Source organism: Oncorhynchus gorbuscha, linkage group LG22, assembly GCF_021184085.1.
Source record: "Oncorhynchus gorbuscha isolate QuinsamMale2020 ecotype Even-year linkage group LG22, OgorEven_v1.0, whole genome shotgun sequence".
NCBI classification, from domain to species: Eukaryota; Metazoa; Chordata; class Actinopteri; order Salmoniformes; family Salmonidae; genus Oncorhynchus; species Oncorhynchus gorbuscha.
Window position 1 is genome coordinate 1,398,743 of NC_060194.1, and position 6,491 is coordinate 1,405,233.

Sequence of the window (6,491 nt, forward strand, 5' to 3'; positions counted from 1 at the left end):
AACCTACAGGAACGGGCCACCGCCTTGATGTTAGTTGAGAACGACAGGGTGTTGTCCAGGATCACGCCAAGGTTCTTGGCGCTCTGGGAGGAGGACACATCGACGGGGCTGTAGTGGAGCAGGTTGAGAGCTTCAAAGTTCCTACAAACTAATATGGTCCAATATACAGCCAATTTTAAGACTTCAGCCACCCTAGTTATCCAAGCTCAAAATCAGTTCCACACCCATCTGTAAAATAATCTGCTACTGCATCCCATGTTCAAAGACATGGTAGTAGTCACATTGCTTTCGATTCTGCACCCCACAAATCTGTCAAATTAAAATCAATTTTATTTGTCACATACACATGATAACAGGTTAAACCTGCCATCAAAGCAGACATACATATTAATGTTACATGCCCAGGCTGTGTTCGAAATGCTTGTGCTTCTAGTTCTATTTTGGTTTGGTCAGACAATGCAGTGATAACCAACAAGTAATCTAACTAACGATTCCAAAACTACTGTCTTATACACAGTGTATTCACTTTGGGTGTTCATAAATAAAAATATGTACATAAGGATATATGAATGAGTGATGGTACAGAGCAGCATACAGTAGATGGTATCAGTTGAGTACAGTATATATGCATATGAGATGAGTATGACTAGACAAAGTAAACAAAGTGGCATAGTTAAAGTGGCTATGAAGAGAAGCTCTGATCACAAAGATATCACGATCAATTTCTCTCTATAATGTTGTCTACATTCATGCATATCTAGTCTTAGATTTAACTTTGCTGCTGGCAACTTATTACGTTTTTCCCCGATGTTTACGGACAGCTGAATTCAACGGGTGTTGAGCATTCGGAAATTCATCACTTAGTCAGGGCTCTTTGTAATTCAGGTCCTGCTCACCTGAAATCTGCACTTCTTTCCAACTGTCAATACCATTGAGCATACGCAAATGACGTAATAATAAAGTCTGGAGATAGCATATAGTTAATATCCTCTGTCAGCTCAGTTGATGAGCCGTTGTAACGCGGTGGTGGGTGACATCCCCCATGGTTGAATGTATGCAGGAGATGACTGTAGTGGGATAAAAGCGTCATTTGCTGTCCCGTCATCACCTCGAGCATGTTCGGTGTTATTCCTGTAGACCTGTCCCTTCCCGTTTTGGCTCTAACTTAACATCAGTACCAATGGGAGTTTGAGGTCCCAGTCTTTGTGGTTGGCTGCCACATACTTCCTCAATATTCGGACGATTGTTTTGTTGTTCCTTTCTACCCTGCCCGAGCTCCTAGGGTGGTATGCGATGTGGAGTTTAGCTTTGACTCCCAGAAGCCTCCACAGTTCGGTCATTACAGCTGCCGAAAAGTGGGTTCCTCTGTCGCTGTCCACGGTTTCTCCTGGAAGGCCGAAATGACTGAAAACGTGGTTTAGCAAAAGAACAGCCGTGGTTTCCGCTGTCTTTGGTTGCCTGTAGGCATTCCACCCACTTTGTGAATGCGCAAGTCACTGTTGAGGAGATACTTGTTGCTTCTGGCTGACCTGGCAACTGGGCCGACCCAGTCGATCTGGATCGAGCTCCAGGGGTAAGACACGCCCTTGCGTTGCAGGGGTGCTCTGTGAAGTAGCTTGGAGGGTTGAAACTGGCAGCAAACTAGACACCACCTCACGTATTGGGCCACATCTTGTTCCATGTGAGGCCAGTAAGCCACCTGTCGCATGTAGCCTTGACCCCCCTATGGCGTCCACATGGCTCGTCGTGGGCATGGGCTATCATTATCCCCCTCTGTGTTTTAGGAACTACCCACCTTCGAGCGGTGTCGGTTTCTGAAACATACACCAACCAGTAGGTCATCTACAAGTGTGAGGTGCTGTTTAGTTGCGTACAGCGAACGCAAGTCGTGTGAACCTGCCAAAGCCAGTTCGGACACTGGGTGGTTGACAGGATCCGACAGGAACGCCATCAAATTGGCGAGGGACTCATCTTGGCGTTGCATTGCTACCAGATTGCTATTCACGAATGAATGCGTTAGCAACACATTATGTTCGTGCAAAGACGTTTCCTGTGGTGCTACATGGCTACGCGTTCCCACAGACACCATAGCTTCCTCAGTGTGTTTTGCATCTCGAGCATCAAACACCCAAAGGGTGCTGTGAATTGCACCGGATTTCGCCATGCTGTCGACATGGTCGTTGCCAAGTTTGTCACGACCAGGTGATTTGGAGTGTCCCTTGACTTTCTTCCAATACACCTGTATGTCGTGTTTGGTGATGAGGTCATCGCAAGCTAGGATGAGCTCTTTGTTTTTCACCTCTTTACCACTTGAAGTAGTCATGTGCTTTTGTTTCCAAAACGGCAAGTGGCATAAGGTGAGTCTTACGTAGGTTGAGTCGGTACAGATCGCCAGTTCTGACAATTCGTGTTTCACCGCCGTTTGCAGGGTGGTTAGCACACCAGCCACTTCTGCAAGCTGGCTGGTCTTGTTGCCAAGCTGAAATTGAAGTGGTTTGCACGGAATGTTGTTGTGCCATACCAATCCCACCCCAGCTTGCAAGTGGTCTAGATTGAGGTAAGAACAGCCATCTACAAAAAACCGACTTCCAAAATAATGTCTTGTCTTTGTTGGGGTATACCAGGCAGGGTGCCTTGCAGAGCTGGTTTTTCAAGGAAGCCACAGCTTCGTTGTGAGTGACATCCCAGACGAATGGGGTGTCTTTCTGAAGAAGGCAAGTCAACGGTTTCGACAAGTCGACGTAGTTTTCGATGAATTGACGGGAGTAATTACATACTCCCAAGAAGCTGCGCACCTTGTGAAGGTTCGTAGGTGTTTTGATGTTGCGGACTGCTTGGATTCGGTTAGACTGTGGCAGGATGCCCTCGGCACCCACCAGAAGCCCCCATAGTTTACCTTGGTCCTGCACCATTGTCCTTTCATGATGACCAACTTAGCCCCTGCAGTCCCGAGTTGGGTGAGAACGTGGTCCATTTCATTGAGGTGGTGTGACCAAGTCTCACTTCTCATGAGAACGTCGTCCACGTAGATTATCGTCCCCCTAGAGGTTGCGTCTGGCATTGCCTTGTGCAGGAAGATGTTGAACTCTGAGGGGGAGTTCGCATACCCGAATGGGCAACGATTGAACGTGAAGAGCTTGTTCGAGAAAGAGAAAGCCAACTTGTGTTGGTCACGAGGGTCGACTGTCATGGTCCAGAAACCATTAGCCACGTCGACAGTGGAGAAGTACTTGGCGTTTGCTACCTTTGGCAACTCTTGGTCTAGCTGTGTCAATGGCCAACGAGACGACGGAACCAGTTTGTTGAGTTCTCTATAGTCAACGGTAAGACGCCATTTACCCATTGGTTTTAGAACGGGCCACACGGGAGCGCTGTGCGTACTGTTTCATTCCCTGATTATCCGTTTAGCTAATAAGGAATCGATAATCTCTTGTACCGTTGCGTATGCTGCAAGCGGGATTTTGTATTGTCTAACAAACGTAGGAGTTTCTCCTGGTGGCGTAGGAATACGCACCACATGGATACCCGTAACCCTGTTGACCAGATCTCGCTGTGTTTGTTAATTCTTAGAACTACCCCTCCCGGATCCGGGAGAATTGTCATCAACTACACTAATTAGCATAACGCAACGGACAAAAATCTTACTAGAAAATATTCATATTCATGAAATCACAAGTGAAATACAGTGAAACACAGCTTAGCCTTTTGTTAATCACCCTGTCATCTCAGATTTTGAAATAATGCTTTACAGCCAAAGCAAGACAAGCATTTGTGTAAGTTTATCGATAGCCTAGTGTAAGGGATGTGAAACGGCTAGCTTAGTTAGCGGTGTGCGCTAAGTAGCGTTTCAATCGGTTACGTCACTTGCTCTGAGACCTTGAAGTAGTAGTTCCCCTTGCTCTGCAAGGGCCGTGGCTTTTGTGGAGCGATGGGTAACGATGCTTCGAGGGTGACTGTTGTCGTTGTGTGCAGAAAGTCCCTGGTTCCCGCCCGGGTATGGGCGAGGGGACGGTTTAAAATTATACTGAAACATTGATGCTGTTGACCCGGATTACTGGTTGCTGCGGGGAAAAAAGGAGGAAGGTCAAATGGGGGGTGAGTGTAACGGATGTGAAACGGTTAGCGGTGTGCGCTAAGTAGAGTTTCAATCGGTTACATCACTTGCTCTGAGACCTTGAAGTAGTAGTTCCCCTTGCTCTGCAAGGGCCGCGGCTTTTGTGGAGCGATGGGTAACGATGCTTCGAGGGTGACTGTTGTCGTTGTGTGCAGAAGGTCCCTGGTTCGCGCCCGGGTATGGGCGAGGGGACGGTTTAAAATTATACTGTTACACTAGCATAGCATTATGTCCAGCTAGCAGCAGGAAGCTTGGTCACGAAAATCAGAAAAGCAATCAAATTAAATAATTTACCTTTGATGAGCTTCGGATGTTTTCACTCACGAGACTTCCAGTTAGACAGCAACTGTTCATTTTGTTCCATAAAGATTATTTTTATAGCTGAAATACCTCCTTTTCTTGTTCACGTTTTGTTGAGAAATCCACCGGAAATTGCGGTCACGACAACGCCGAAAGAAATTACAAATTAGATCCATAATATCGACAGAAACATGGCAAACGTTTTTTATAATCAATCCTCAATGTGTTTTTCAAATATCTATTCAATAATATAACAACCGGGACATTTGGCTTCTCAGTAGTAGCGAGAGGAACACTGGCCGCCTTTGTCTATTACGCACAAATCACTCTGAGAGCCACCAGCTGACCACTGATGCAATGTTGTCGTTCACGCTCATTTTTCAAAATAAAAGCCTGAAACTATGTCTAGTGACTGTAGACACATTAGGGAAGCCATAAAAAAGGAATCTGGATGATATCCCTTTCAATGGTCAATAAGGATGCATAGGAACACAGAGGTTTCAAAATAAGAGTCACTTCCTGATTGGATTTTTCTCAGGCTTTCTCCTGCAATATCAGTTCTGTTATACTCACAGACAATATTTTTACAGTTTAGGAAACTTTAAAGTGTTTTCTATCCCAAGCTGTCAATTATATGCATATTCTAGCATCTTGTCCTGACAAAATAGCCTGTTTACTTTAGGAACATTATAATACTGCCCCCTAGTCACAAAAGGTTAACTGATCGTATTTGATCTGGAATAGAGCATTATTGCTTTGAGTGGTTTCATTCACAACCGTTTGCAGGGCATCAAGTTGCTCACCCAGATTTCTAGCTAGAAATAGGCAGTTTCATTTGGCTACATTTTTCATCCAAACATCAAAATATACCCCCTATACTCAACAGGTTAAATAAAGGTGAAATAAAAAAATAAATTTGAAGTGCAACTTGGGTAAATATCCTTGCTCATCAACAGATGTTTTTCACTTAGTCGGCTCTGAACCAGCAACGTTTCAGTTACTGGCCCAACGCTCTTAACCACTAGGCTACCCGTGTTGGTGTAATATGGGTCATTCCATCAATGGGATACACACCTTTTGGGTCCTGTAATTTAATCAAAGTGCCAATTAAAGAAACAGGATGGACAATTTCATCTGAAATCAGCAATAAATCCCCTTGTCACAAAGGGGAATGGAATCTTGATTTGTGCAACAGGGAGGGGCAATTGAATGCAAGCTTCAGCATTTTTTTGTCTATCTATGGGTAACAGGGTTGACTATTTATGCATGACACGCTCAGTTTTTTCTTTTGAAAATAAATATTTAAAAAGGAAGATTTTCACCATATTAAAACTAGAGTTCAGTTCACGTAAAACAGGGTTGACTTTAAAATTAGCAGGCTTTTAAAATTCAACACTGGTGCAACATTTTTACTTAAAATATTTGAAAAAATATCAGGCACAATATTCATGTAACGACCCGTATATTGCCTCCCGTCAAACAATATTTCCACCTTGGTTCCACCTTGGCAAATCCTCAACAGGCAAGAAACACAGACCCAAGAAATATCTGGCCAGATTTATTGCACTTAGTCGATATGAAGTAACTAAGTCTGTTTATTCCTATCTTCACTTGAGTGAAGATGAAAAGCACAGTCATGAATAAACAGTTTCTCTCTAATATACTAAATGTAATAAATAAAAGGACAATACTCTTGGTACAAAGGTGACAAAACTGGTTGTAGAACTTAGCAGCAAAATGAACCGTATACCATATATTTATCCTATTATTTTGCTAAAGTGTGTCAACACTAACATTATTTTTGAGCTGGAAAATAACTGATGTTTGTAAAGCTGAAGAAGAGCTTCCTTTCAAACTCAGTAGCCTGAACTACAAATACTGTACAATATGAGTGAAAAACTACTACTGACTTAGATCATAAGAAGTCAAAACAGGTCCCATCTGTAAAACAAAAGTGGCTTCACGGCAATACTGTATGGTGTGTGCAGAGCCCGTAGTCTAGCGGTAACACCACAAGCTCTAGACACATATACTCCCTCTCCCCACCGCAGACCGGGGTTCATTCTTCACTCTAAGG